Source organism: Bos taurus, chromosome 28 (assembly GCF_002263795.3).
Source record: "Bos taurus isolate L1 Dominette 01449 registration number 42190680 breed Hereford chromosome 28, ARS-UCD2.0, whole genome shotgun sequence".
In the NCBI taxonomy this organism is placed as follows: Eukaryota; Metazoa; Chordata; class Mammalia; order Artiodactyla; family Bovidae; genus Bos; species Bos taurus.
In genome coordinates this window covers 28,409,961-28,425,047 of record NC_037355.1, presented here as the reverse complement: position 1 = coordinate 28,425,047, position 15,087 = coordinate 28,409,961, and the positions used below count along the sequence as shown (strand labels likewise).

Sequence of the window (15,087 nt, the reverse complement as noted above, 5' to 3'; positions counted from 1 at the left end):
TATGTCCTAACTGATTTTTTTGTCTAGTTGCTTTTAGTGAGACTGAACTGTTAAAATCTCCAAATATGACATGTGAATTTTTCTGTTTTTCCCTTTAAATGGTGTCAGTCTTTACTTCATGAATTTTGAGCTCTGGTATTAAGTACATAAATATTTAATGATTACGATTATTGTGTTTTCCTGATGAATTAGCCATTTTATAATTATGAAATATTCCCCCTTTATGTTTAGTAATATACCTTTTCTTAAAGTCTGTTTTGTCTGTCATTAATTTAATTACTCTAGCTCTTTGGGTGGGCTTCCCTGGTAGTTCAGCTGGTAAAGAATCTGCCTGCAATGCTGGGGACCCCAGTTCAATTTCTGGGTCGGGAAGATCCCCTGGAGAAGGGATAGGCTACCCACTGCAGTGTTCTTGGGCTTCCCTGGTAGCTCAGATGATAAAGAATCTGCCTGCAATGCAGGAGACCTGGGTTCAATCCCTGGGTTGAGAAAATTTCCTGGAGGAGGGCATGGCAACCGTCTCTAGTATTCTTGCCTGGAGAATCCCCATGGACAGAGGAGCCTGGTAGGCTCCAGTCCATGGGATGGCAAAGAGTCGGACACGACTGAGTGACTAAGCACAGCACAGCACAGCACAGATCTTTGGGTAGTTATTCTTTGCATGGTTTGTCCTCCTCTTTTCTTTTTGTGTTAAACCTGTCTATGTATTTAAGGTTCATCTCTTCTAGACAGAGTTGGGTCTAGTGGCCTTTTCAGTTCAGTTCAGTTCAGTCGCTCAGTCGTGTCCGACTCTTTGCAACCCCATGAATCGCAGCATGCCAGGCCTCCCTGTCCATCACCAACTCCTGGAGTTCACTCAGACTCACGTCCATCGAGTCAGTGATGCCATCCAGCCATCTCATCCTCTGTCGTCCCCTTCTCCTCCTGCCCCCAATCCCTCCCAGCATCAGAGTCCTTTCCAATGAGTCAACTCTTCGCATGAAGTGGCCAAAGTACTGAAGTTTCAGCTTCAGCATCATTCCTTCCAAAGAAATCCCAGGGCTGATCTCCTTCAGAATGGACTGGTTGGATCTCCTTGCAGTCCAAGGGACTCTCAAGAGTCTTCTCCAACACCACAGTTCAAAAGCATCAATTCTTCGGCGCTCAGCTTTCTTCACAGTCCAACTCTCACATCCATACATGACCACTGGAAAAACCATAGCCCTGACTAGACGGACCTTTGTTGGCAAAGTAATGTCTCTGCTTTTGAATATGCTGTCTAGGTTGGTCATAACTTTTCTTCCAAGGAGTAACGTCTTTTAATTTCATGGCTGCAATCACCATCTGCACTGATTTTAGAGCCCAAAAAAATAAAGTCTGACACTGTTTCCACTGTTCCCCATCTATTTCCCATGAAGTGATGGGACCAGATGCCATGATCTTCGTTTTCTGAATGTTGAGCTTTAAGCCAACTTTTTCACTCTCCGCTTTGACTTTCATCAAGAGGCTTTTTAGTTCCTCTTCACTTTCTGCCATAAGGGTGGTGTCATCTGCATATCTGAGGTGATTGATATTTCTCCCGGAAATCTTGATTCCAGCTTATGCTTCTTCCAGCCCAGCGTTTCTCGCTCTACCATTTTGCAGTTTATATTTTAGTGATTTCTCTAGAAATTGTAATTTTTCATGGTTTACTTAAAGTTAATATTGAACCACTTCAAGTTAATTGTAAGGACCTTGTTTTCATGTAGTTCCATGTACTGTCACCCCATCTTTTATGCTATTGTTGCCATATTATATTTCCTCCATATATGTTATAATCACTGTCATATAATGTTAGGATTTTGGTTTTCAACAATTATACTTTTAGTAAATTAACAAAAAATTTTTGTACTTAGCCACATTTACTCATGCTTACCAATTTGAGTGTTTTTCATTTGTTCCTGAATATCTAAATATTTCTCTGTTATCACTATCAGTTTGAAAAACTTCCTTTATCATTCTTTATGGAACATATCTGCTGGCAGTGATTCTCTTAGTTTTTGGTTTATCTGACAATGTTTTTATTCCACCATTGAGTACTGCAATTTGTAATTTTTAAATTTCTCCAAAGCATTGACTCGGGTTTTAATAACACAGTATTGCTTATTCAATACTTTTTGGTGGGTTTCTTAAGATTTTCTAATATAAGATCACACAACCTGCAAATAGAAATCATTTTACTTCTTCCTTTCCAACAGGGATGCCTTTTATTTCATTTTCTTGATCCACATAACATTTTAAGAGAACATTCGTCTCCTTGCTTATTTACTTATATAATTTTATTTGTTTAAAATAATCCCTCTTCTGACCTTTGTGAAAACCTTTGGAAAAACTTAATGAAATCATGGAGGTTATGCATGTATTTGTATAATACCAAGGGGTCATTTCTATAGAATAGCTTTGGTTATATTGCTTTGTTTCACAGAACAGATCTGACAGCATCTATAAGTCCAACATAAAAGATTTGAAGTCATCACTTATTATTAAATAAAATAAATAAGTTCATCTTTATATTTGCATACCTTTTTTTGAAAAGTCTAACTAAAGATCATAGATTTGCTCTCAGGAACAATTATATAGGATGAATCACTATCTGTGTTAAAATTATAGGCTGCACAAAATAGAATGATTCAGGATAATGATAGCAAACAAAAGTGTAACCTGGTGGTTAAAAAAAAGGATAGTATTTCTTTCAAATAACTGCAAACCATCTCCTGCAATGGTTAGTCTCTCCGTAGAGTTCACACCTCATTATCCTTGCTAATAGAGGCAGCAGTACAAATTATGTAGTCATATCTGATATCCAAAAATATGTTTGGCTTTGAGATAGATGATGTTTGGCATTTATTTTGACTTCTTATTTTGTTTCATCTGTATAACTTTGGATTCCCTGAGTGTAAAAGATAGATATCTAGGGGAAACTGGCCTAGATTCATGCTAGGTAAGAGGGAAAAGCCACGTATACTCATTTCCTAGGGCTGCCATAACAAATTGCCACAAACACAGTGATCTGAAACAACAGAAATCTATTTCACAGCTCTGCAGGCCACAAATTTGAAATGAAGGTGTTGGCAGGGCCATACTCCCTCTGAAGGCTCTAGGGAATAGTCCTCCCTTGCCTCTTCCAGCCTCTGGTGGCTTAGGCACTCCTTGGCTTGTGGCTGCATAACTCCGGTCATGCTTCTCTCTTCACATGGCCTCCCTACCCCCTTCTCCCTGTGTGTCTGTCTTCTATTTATCTCTTCTAAGAACACTTGTCATTGGACTTAGGACCCACCTGGATCATCTCAGGATTCTTAATTACATCTGCAAAGACCCTTCTTCCAAACAAAGTCACATTCATAAGTTCCAGGGCGTAAGATGTAGACATATCTCTTGGGCCAACATTCAACTCACTATAGCAACCAAGAACTAAATATCACTCATATGTAGTCCACAAAGTAAAGCAAAACCAGAAACAAAAAAATGAATTTAATTTACTATGGGAATATTTGTATCGTCTATTTAAAACTGAATTTTTTGTAATTTATTTGGCTGTGCAGGGTCTTAGTTGTGGCATGTAGAATCTAGTTCCCCAACCAGAGATCAAACCCAGGGTCTCAGCATTGAGAGCTCAGAGTCTTAGCCACTGGACCACCAGGCGAGTCCCTAAAACTGAATTTTTTAAAAGAAACCTAATTATGGTCTTTCTTTCCCTGGCTAACTTCTGTTTCTTCAAAGAGCCCTTCCTGACTACTCGGTTAAATTATATAAAACTAAATACATTATCTATAGCTTTTGTAATTTTTAACCTAAAATCTTCTGACTTCACTCTTGTAATCAATTCCTGTCCATAAATTATAGACACGGCTTGAATTTTCACAAAGACAGGTAATCAGTAGAGTAGAGATTATTATCTGTGATGTTTTGTACATCGATAGTAGACTTTCAATAAACACTTAACTGAAGTAAACAAACAAAAGTAAGCATTATCTTTGATTCCATACTCATTCATCTGCATATTTATTTTTTCAATGAATCTACATCTCTACTTCCAGAAATCCCAAATCTGACTTTGTTTCTCCATCTAGCCCACTCTACTTCTAGTCTCTCTACCTTGGCTTACAGGGCTCCCTGTGGCATGGCGCTTATATACTCTTGAGTATAACAAATATCACTTTCTTACCAGTTCACTCCACTCTGCATGCTCTTCTTTTATTTTCTAGATATATGAAGTTCATTCCACCTGAAACCCCTTGTTCTGGCTGTTCCTTCACCTCAAGTGCTCTTTCCCGGGACCTCAGTGTGTTGGGCTCCTTGTAACTAAGGTGTCATAAATCACTTCCTAGGTAGCTCCATCAGCCTGTATCATAGCATTTATGACTACCTTGTATTTTCTTGTATATTTATGTGTGTGTTTATTATCTGTCCCTATTTGCTAGAATGTTTATCTGTCTTGTTCCTGGATATATTTCCTGTGCCTAGGACAATAGCTAAGATACAGTAGACATTCTGTAAATAGTTGATCAATTAATAGGTGAATGAGTGAATATCTTGATAGATGTGAACAAGACATAGGATCTCAAGCCAGTAAGCCCTCACCTTTGACAGTAGACCCAGAGAACAAACTCATATCATGAATTCACTGTCTTCTGTAAGCCCTGTGTTTTAGACTTGACACAGATTGCACAAGAAAAGACTAGCATGTGCTTGGCAACCATTCCAAGTTCCTTCCCTCTGCCAGATGTGCCTGTCTTTTACAGGCTGTCCTTGCACTCTCCCCTTTTAAACCTTCGTTAGCCTGATAGTCAGACTGGTGATTTTTCCATGGATTTGAGTTCTGTACCAATTCTGCTTCCACAGAATCATGATATTTCACTGCTGAGATAAATCTTAGAAGAGAGGAGGAAAAATACAATGGTTAACCACATGAGCCTGGATTTGAATCTTGGCTCCATCTTTGACTAGTTTAGTGAATGTGTATGTGCGTGCTCAGTTACTTACAACTTTTTGTGACCCCATGGACTGTAACCCTCCAGGCTCCTCTGTCCATGAGATTTTCCAGGCAAGAATACTGCAGTGGGTTGCCATTTCCTCCTCCAGAGGATCTTCCCAAACAGGGATCGAACCCACATTTCCTGCATCTCCTGCATTGGCAAGTGGATTCTTTACCACTGAGCCACCTGGGAAGCCTGACTAGCTGAGTAGCTTTGGGCAATTTCTGAATTTAGTTTCTGTGTTTTTAAAATCAGGATAACTATATCCACCTCACAGGATTGTTCTGAGGATAAATCTACATATAACACTTAACCTTATGCCTATCATTCACTGGATGTTGAGTAAATGCCTGCTGCTTGCATTATGAGGTTGATGATATAAGCAGATTTAGCCTGGCTCATGCATTCATTGAGCTGGCAGCATAGGCACTGTGCTGGGCACAGGCTTCTGCTCTCAAGAAGCTCACAATCCATCAGGGGAGAAAGAAGAGGATACAAGTTGTTCAAGTTGTGATAGGTGCTAATTAGAGCCTCTGACCTCCATGGGAGGTGGGGGAAGAGTACCTTTGGGTGGACATATGAGTACCTTTGTCTGCCTGCTATTCTCAATCTCAGCCTGTCTTCATTTTTTCCTAAAAGGTTAGGACCTTCAGAAATTGGCACCTTTTAGAGGCCCTGGCATTATCTCTTCCTTGGCTATTTTAGAGCTTGGAAACCTGTCTTTAGACATAATTTAGCACAGAATTTCCCAAACAGCATTGTGAAGAACATTATATACTGCAATATGTTAATGGTTCTGTGGGTTTAAAACAAAACCCCCAAAAAGTGTTCCATGGGTCAAATAAGTTTGGAAAATGCCAAGTTATACAGAAATCCTTCCTGCAGCACTACTCCTGCCAACTTTTTAATATGCTAATGTGCATTATTAATCTCCAAGAGAGTGATAAAATTTCCAAACTTGACTTGCCCTAAAATGTCTTTTAACAACTTACAGAGCTAATGTTCCTCAGAACAGTTGGAGAACCTAGGCAGGTGGCATTTGCAGATTTACATTCCAGTGTGATCTAATCCCTCTAGAGTGAAAATGGCAAATTTTGTTGAGGCTACTTCTTTAGTTCCTCATGGCCCATGTGAAAAAGACAACTGTCAGGCAAGAATGAGATGTCTTTGGTGAATCTGACCATCTGGAGAAGCAACCTTTCTACATGAACTAATAGTGTGTTTCTACTATGGGTCATCTCTTGTTTCGCACTAAAGAGGATTTGGTTCTATTGCTTATTCATACACATATTGGGCATAAAATTAGATGTATAACCTCTCAAGGGCTGTCTGAATGATTTACCTAGCCTGCTGAAGAAGGTAATGGAAAATTGAACATGACTCCTTCCCCATGGCATCCTATGATGGAACAGTTAGAAATTATTTGAATTGGAGCTCTAGAATGAGCTATGGCCTGTATGACTTAGAGTGTTCTTATTTCTGCCAAGACAATAAAAGGTTTCCAGGTGGTGAAAAGCCCCTTATGAAACATCTTAGAATATTAGAGATTTGGGACCTTGTAGGTCCAGTTGTGCTTCCTGTGTACTTTGAACTACAATACAGGAAACAGTGGCACAGATACAGTCCATGACCTTTAGTACTCATGCTCCAGCACCGGCCCCTTAAATTGAAAACCATAATTTATGACATAGTTGCCCTCAATTCTGTATAGTCATTCTATATGTACACTTTACCTAATTACCTGACAAGTCAGGAAAACAAATAGTAAAACCTGTGGCATAACTCCTACAAGGTGCCCTCTGCAACCCCAAGTATTTTTACTGAAAGGTAGGATTATCCTCTGTTTTATGGAAAAGGAAATACAAAATGAAGCACCTTACCCTTGGTTACTCAGCTAATAAGTAGAGCCAGAATTCAACCTCAGGGCTCTCTGATCCCAAAGCCTGTATTCTTTCCATACCATCATGTTGTCTCTTTATACCCCAAAACGCTTCTGGGATTTGAAAATCTTTGCTGAATGTAATCTAGGAGGAGACAAGGCAGGTTCACCATTCTGAACTCTGGTTCTCAGTAGCGTAGGGAGGACAGGCACTAGCTTGTTTCCTCCCAGTTCCCTTTGGTTAAGAGTTGACCATTCTTGGCTGGGAATAGAGTCCTTTTGATAAACTCTGATGTTTTGGAGTCAGTGCCCTTCTGTTAGATATGGAATAGGACATTTTTCCCCCTACAGTTGTCTCTTCTGTTCAGAACCATGTTTTCCAGCTCAGACACACTCTGACATCTGTAGTGCATACTCTACAGTGACACAGATTCTTGGAATTGTCTAATCTAGCTTCTTATGCCCACAAAGGAACGTCTTAGTAGACACATCTACGTTGTTCAGTTTTCTGACCATATTTCTCTTCGGTGAAAAAACCAATACACAAAAGCCTGCAATGACTTAAATATGGTCATCTAGCAAGGAAAGTTGGTACCCCTTTGAAGGATCCCACAGAACAGAAAATATATATGTCTATACTAAGCTGTCATTTCTGAACATCAGATTATAGGATATACAGATGTGGACTCCTGAACTTCTAACGATCCAGGTGTTCCTTATCACCTCTACTTGTAGGTGTGGCAGTGTTTTATTATACTTTCAGAGACACTTCCAACATCTAGCACTTATTGAAAGTTAAATATACTCAAGAAGTTTGTAAGCATAAATTCTGGTTTTAAACTCAAACCTGATTTTGAGTCACTGTAACTCACTAGCTTTCTGTCTTTGAACGAATCACTGAAGCTTTCAGACTTCAGTTTCCTGATCTGTAGAGTGGTGATATAGACTCCTTGCTTCAAGCCACTGAGAGAATCAAATGAGATAATCCTATATTGAAGAAAGTAGGGAAAACCACTAGACCATTCAGATATGACCTAAATCAAATGCCTTACAATTATACAGTGGGAGTGAGAAATAAATTCAAGGGATTAGATCTGATAGAGTGCCTGAAGAACTATGGACGGAGGTTCGTGACATTGTACAGGAGGCAGTGAAGAAGACCATCCCCAAGAAAAAGAAATGCAAAAAGGCAAAATGGTTGTCTGAGGAGACCTTACAAATAGATGAGAAAAGAAGAGAAGCAAAAGGCAAAGGAGAAAAGGAAAGATAAACCATTTGAATGCAGAGTTCCAAAGAATAGCACAGAGAGATAAGAAAGCCTTCCTCAGCGATCAATGCAAAGAAGTAGAGGAAAACAATATTATGGGAAAGACTGAAGATCTCTTCAAGAAAATTAGAGATACCAAGGGAACATTTCATGCAAAAATGAGCACAATAAAGGACAGAAACAGTGTGGACCTAACAGAAGCTGAAGATATTAAGAGGTGGCAAGGATACACAGAAGAACTATACAAAAAAGATCTTCGTGACCCAGATAATCATGATGGTGTGATCACTCGCCTAGAGCCAGACATCTTAGAATGCAAAGTCAAGTGGACCTTAGGAAGGAAGCATCACTATAAACAAAGCTAGTGGAGGTGATGGAATTCCAGCTGAGCTATTTCAAATTCTAAAAGATGATGCTGTTAAAATGCTGCACTCAATATGCCAGCAAATTTGGAAAACTCAGCAGTGGCCACAGGACTGGAAAAGGTCAGTTTTCATTATAATCCCAAAGAAAGGCAATGCCAGAGAATGTTCAAATTACTGCACAAATGCTCTCATCTATAAAGAAAGCTGAGTGACAAAGAATTGATGTTTTTGAACTGTGGTGTTGGTGAAGACTCTTGAGAGTCCGTTGGACTGCAAGGAGATCCAACCAGTCTATCCTAAAGGAAATCAGTCCTGAATATTCATTGGAAGGACTGATGCTGAAGCTGAAGCCCCAATACTTTGGCTACCTGATGCAGAGAACTGACTCGTTGGAAAAGACCCTGATGCTTGGAAAGATTGAAGGCAGGAGGAGAAGGGGAAGACAGATGATGAGATGGTTGGATAGTATCACCGACTTGATGGATGAGAGTTTGAGCAAGCTCCAGGAGTTGGTGATGGACGGGAAAGCCTGCATGCTGTAGTCCACGGGGTCACAAAGAGTTGGACACTACTGAGCAACTGAACTGAACTGAACTTAATCCTTTATTATTATACTAGATTGAAATTATGACTATAGACAGCCACCTGTTCTGTTTTCAACCCCAAAGTACTGACTTTCCTCTGTCTATTTATCTTCAGTTAAGTAAGGAGCTAATAGATTAGAAACATCCTCTCCGGATATGGCAATTTGGCAAAAAGTTATTTTTTAAAATATCACCCTAGACCCTGATATGGCTTACTGTTTGTTCTCTTGGAAAGTAGTATCTACTGCTTTTTTCAGCCACTTTTTGAGATTTGTATTAATTTAGAAGTTGTTGTGATTTCTCTGGTGGTCCAGTGGCTAAGACTCTGCACTCCCAATGCAGGGGGCCCAGGTTCAATCCCTGGTCAGGGAATTAGATCCCACATACTGCAACCAAGACCCAGTGCAGCCAAATAAAAATCAGAAAAAAGGAATAAAGAAGTTGTAAGTTGCTTTGTTTTTAATGAGGAAGATTGGAGCTTTTAGTTTCTCCTAAAATTCATCATTCATCTAAAATATCCTGGGATTATTGCTTTCAGAAGGCATTGATTTTCACTGTTCATTCACTGTCGTACGCATCTCTTTGCAGCCCCATTGACTTCAGCACGCCAGTTTTCCCTGTCCTTCACTATCTCCCAGAGTTTGCTCAAACTTAGGTCCATCGAGTCAGTGATGCCATCCAATCATCTCATCCTCTGTTGTCCCCTTCTTCTCCTGCCTTCAATCTTTCCCAGCATTGAAGTTTTTTCCAGGGAGTCAGCTCTTCACATCAGGTGGCCAAAGTATTAGAACTTCAGCTTCAGCATCCATCCTTCCAATGAGTATTCAGGACTGACTGCCTTTAGGATTGAATGGTTTGATCTCCTTGCTGTCCAAGGGACTCTCAAGAGTCTCCTCCAGCAGTAATTCTTCAGCACTCAGCCTTCTTTATGGTCCAGCTCTCACATCCATGCATGACTACTGGAAAAACCATAGCTTTGAATATACACACCTTTGTCAGCAAAGTGATGTCTTTGCTTTTTAATTCGATGTCTAGGTTTGTCACAGCTTTTCTTTCAAGGAGCAAGTGTCTTTTAATTTCATGGCTGTGGTCACCATTCTCAGTAACTTTGGAGCCCAAGAAAATAAAATCTGTCATTGTTTTCACTTTTTCCCCATCTCTTTGCCATGAACTGATGGGACCGGATGCCATGATCTTAGTTTTTTGAATGTTGAATTTTAAGCTAGCTTTTTCACTGTTCTGTTTCACCCTCATCAAGAGGCTCTTTGTTCCTCTTCACTCTCTGCCATTAGAATAGTATCATCTGCCTATCTGAGATTGTTGATATTTCTCTTGGCAATCTTGATTCAAGCTTGTGATTCATCCAGCCTGGCATTTTGCATGATGTACTCTGTGAACTTAAATAAGCAGAGTGAAGTATACAGCCTTGACATACTCCTTCCCCAATTTGGAACCAGTCTGCTGTTTCATGTCTGGTTCTACCTGTTGCTTCTTGACCTGCATACAGGTTTCTCAGGAGACAGGTAAGATGGTTTAGTATTCCCATGTCTTTAAGAATTTTCCACAGTTTGTTGTAATCTACACAGTCAAAGGCTTTCACGTAGTCAGTGAAGCAGAAGTAGATGTTTTTCTGAAATTCTTTTGCTTTTTCTATGATTCAACGGATGTTGGCAATTTGATCTCTGGTTCCTCTGCCTTTTCTAAATCCAGCTTGTACATCTGGAAGTTCTTGGTTAATGTACTACTAAAACCTAACTTGTAGGATTTTGAACATTACCTTGCTAACATGTGAAATGAGCATAATTGTACAACGGTTTAAACATTCTTTGGCATTGCCTTTCTTTGGGATTAGAATGAAAACTGACATTTCCAGTCCTGGGTCCACTGCTGAGTTTTGCAAATTTGCAGGCATATTGAGTGCAGCACTTTAACAGCATCATCTTTTAGGATTTTAAATAGCTCATCTAGAATTCTATCACCTCCACTAGGTTTGTTCATAGTAATGCTTCCTCAGGCCCACTTAACTTCACACCCCAGGATTTCTGTCTCTAGGTGAGTGACTATATCACAGTTATCTGGGTCATTAAGACCTTTTTTGTATAGTCAAGAATACACAGAAGAATATACCTTTTGTATATTCTTGCCACCTTTTTTAAATCTCTTCTGCTTCTCTTAGGTCTTTGCTGTTTCTGTCCTTTATTGTGCCCATCTTTGCATGAAATGTTCCCTTAGTATCTCCAGTTTTCATTATTTAACTTATCTATTCCTAGGACTGTGTGTGTGTGTGTGTGTGTGTGTGTGTGTGTGTGTGTGTCACTCAGTCATATCTGACTCTTTGTGACCCCATGGACTGTAACCCACCAGGCTCCTCTGTCCATGGAATTCTCCAGGCAACAATACTAGAGTGGGTAAGCCATTCCCTTCTCCAGGGCATCTTCAGGACCCAGGGATCAAACCCAGGTCTCCTGCATTGCAGGCAGATTCTTTACCATCTGAGCCACCAGGGAAGCCCTGTTCCTAGGACTATCTATGCCCTATCAATATCTCTAGTATCTGTAGCAATCAAAGGGTAATTGTCTACTAGACTGTAAATTCTTGAGGACAAGAACCATGTTTTCCACATCTTTGTGTCCTGCTCTGAGCCTAGAATAATTATTTATATATAGTAGATATTTAATTAATGTTGAATAAATGAGTGAATTAATTTTTAACCTGATCAGATCCTGAAAAGGATGGTATAATTCTCTAATAAAAGCCTAGGGTGAGGGGGAGGACAAGAGGAGTATGACACCTTCCCTTGTCATTACTTTCCTTGACACATGGGCAAATCACAATTTCTCTGACCTCAGGTTAGATGTTATACTAAATATTGCCAAGCATTCTTCCAGATTTGAAACTCTGTAACTAAATCAGCTTTTAACTGAATGTAGTAATATTTTAAGGAACATGTTGTAGCCTAAAGCTGTATCCAAATCTGTGAAAATGAACTGACTTATAATTATCAAATACATTTGAAATCAGAGCAAGGCTGTTGAATTCCCAAAAGAATGGTGGCAGTTTTAATTTATTTTCTTGTTAAGAAATCTAAAACTTAATTAGATCTTGGCTAGTGCCTTGATAAGAGCTGATTCATAAAGCTTGGTATAGTACTTGCAGAAAAGTGACAGTTCCATAAAATGTACCTAGAATGAGCATAGCTGTATATAAAGTATTATTTGAGGAATCTCTAAAGGACATTCCCAACCATAAATACCTTCCCTACTTTGTTGCTTATAACAAATTACAACAAATTTGCAGCTTAAAATACCACCTGTTTATCATACTAGTTTTCATAAGTCAGAGAGTCAGGCACAGTGTAACTGGGTTCTCTGCTCAAAGTCTTTAACAAGACGGAAATCAAGGCATCAGTAGGACTGCTTTCTCATCTGGAGTTCACAGACAGTCCTCTTCTAAGCTTATTTGGGTTCTTGGCAGAACTCAGCTCCTTTTGGGTGTAGGACTGAGGTTCCTTTTTCATACTGGCTGTCGCTCTCAGCAGGCCACTGCAGTTCCTTGCCATGTGGTCCTCTTACAGTATGGCAGCTCACTTCTTCAAAGCCAGCAGGAGAATCTTTTTCCTCAGTGTGCGAGATGGGTTCTTACATAATTGTAATCATGAGAATGACTATCCCATTGCCTTATCCATATAAAGTAACCTAATCACAAGAGTGGTATCACGTCCTATTCACAGGTCTTGCCCACTTTCAAGGAGAGGAGATTTTACAGGGTGTGGGGATCTTGAGGACCATCTCAAAATTCTACCCACCATACCAGCTGTAATTCCAGAAATTACCAGTTAAATTCTTTTGAGGACTTCTGAAGATATGCACATTTTAATTCATCTAAGCCATGTTATCTAAAAGGATGTTAACATGTCAGTCATAAAATTTTAGGGCTTAAAGGGAGCTTAGAAATCATTTTACTTAAACCCTCACTTCCTTGTTTTTAACTTCTTTAATTACACTTGAAGGAAAATGGCTTGCTCAAATCACAGCTAGTGTGATACAAAACTGAGACCAGAGATTCCAGTTCATTCACTTCCATACCACTGTTCTGTCAAGTGCATAGCACTCACTGCCACTAGAAGGGTCTAGAGAATTCTATAGGTGACTCAGTGCTTTTATGAGAAGACGAAAATGGGGGAAAGTTTACAGCAAGAATGTACGGGAGAGCATCCCCAGACAGCCGTAGCATGAAGACAGGAAATGGGAATGTCATAAAGATGTGTGGAGAAGAGGTTATGGGGAAAAAGCTCCTATTTTGTAAATTCTTGTATTTTTTTAATTTATTTATTTATTGGCCATGCTGCCAAGCATTCAGGATCTTAGTTCCCTGACCAAGGATTGAACCTGTATCCCCTGCAGTGGACGCACAATCTTAACCACTGGACCTCTAGGAAAGTCCTTATAAATTCTTTTAAAGTTTGTGGGAGGCAGGCTCCTGTGCTTCAGTTCATTATTTCATTTTGTAAGAACGTTTATGTGTGAAGGAGAGTGCTTGCCAGGATTCCATTCATTTAAGACAAAGGCATCAATTTTTAAAACAAAAGTATTCATACTGTAGGCACAGAAGCTCAAATTCTGAAAGAAATGTTTGCTTTATGAGGCACTTTCTCTCTCTGCAGAGAACTAATTTATTTTCCCCAAAATTTAAAGTCACTTAGCAGTTCTAAAGATTGATTCTGGCTTACCTCTGTTGCTTTGAATATGTTGTGATTTAGTGAAATTATTTATAAGTGCCCCAAGGAGAAGGAGAGCTGCTTTAGGGACTCATGATTACCATTGAAGGAGAGAGGAAAGAGGGTAAGATAAACCACCAAAACACCCACCTAAAGAGACAAGAACATCAGCAGCATTATATCCTGCTATGAAAAGGATCAGAAAGAAATTACACCAACTGGGGAAGTATAGAGGTTAGTATTTAATGCAAGCGCTGCTTTGCAGGGGCTTCAGAGGCTACTGCCCTTAGAGACCTCTGCAGTTTTGATAAGACACTTGTTAAGATGAAGTGTATTTAGCCTTTTGTATCATTTCAGCAAGCTGAACTTAAATATCTCAGTTGCTTTCAACTTTAGTTATCAGAGATTCAGACTCTCTTGAGGCTGACAACTGTAGCCCACCAAGGAAGTAATTTTGCAAAGCAAGCATAAAAGCCACTTCCAAGATTGAGGTTAGAATAATATAAAGAAGTGGTTATCTAAATAATGACACGTGCTCTTGGTGGAATGCTGTGCACCTGTCAAAAAGGAATTGCTTATCTATTGGAATGGAATTATTTCTTAGATATGTTGTTAAATGAGTCAAGGAAAACCATGTATTTAAATCATTTTGTGGGAAGAAGTGAAGAATAAATATTTGATTTTCTATCTATAAAATATTTCTAGGGAAACTGGAGATGTTCGTTGCTTCCGGACAACATCTGGAGGGGGAAGGGACATTGAGAGGGAGACTTCAACCCTTTTGTACCATTTGAATTTCAAACAACTAAACGTATTATATAATGAAAAATAACTTTTTAAAATAAAAAATAATGAAAATTTAAAAGAGTCAAAGAAGGAAAAGCAAATATGGTAAATTTTGGTAACATGGTAAATTGGTCTCGAGGTAAGACCTGGCTGTGTTATAAAGGTTTCCCTGCAAGGAGACTTGACTGGCCCCTTGCCAGTCTGTCCTGATGGCAAATCTATCCTAATGCTCTCATCCCCACCTGCACCTCTGTTCAAGCTGTCTAGTCGGGCATTAGCCTCCTTTCCTGCTTCCAGTCCTTACTCAAACTGATTCCTCCACCACCTACTACTTACTACTTTACATGCCATATCTGGAGCAGTCTGTCTCTTTAATCCTTTGGAATGAGGATCCAAAATGTACCTCTAACCAAATACAAACTATTCCACTGTAACCCATGTGTGTCTGTTAATATGTCTGATAATTCTCCTATATGTTTCACAATCTTAATGATA

General features: G+C 39.4%; 1 protein-coding gene and 1 non-coding gene across 4 annotated transcripts in view; both read left to right on the top strand.

The window, feature by feature from the left end:
* MICU1 (mitochondrial calcium uptake 1) overlaps positions 1-15,087 on the top strand; it is a 216,100-nt gene that overhangs the window by 193,922 nt on the left and 7,091 nt on the right.
* On the top strand, positions 9,389-9,461 carry TRNAG-CCC (transfer RNA glycine (anticodon CCC)). Its single transcript has one exon. It is a non-coding gene; the product is annotated as a tRNA-Gly (tRNA).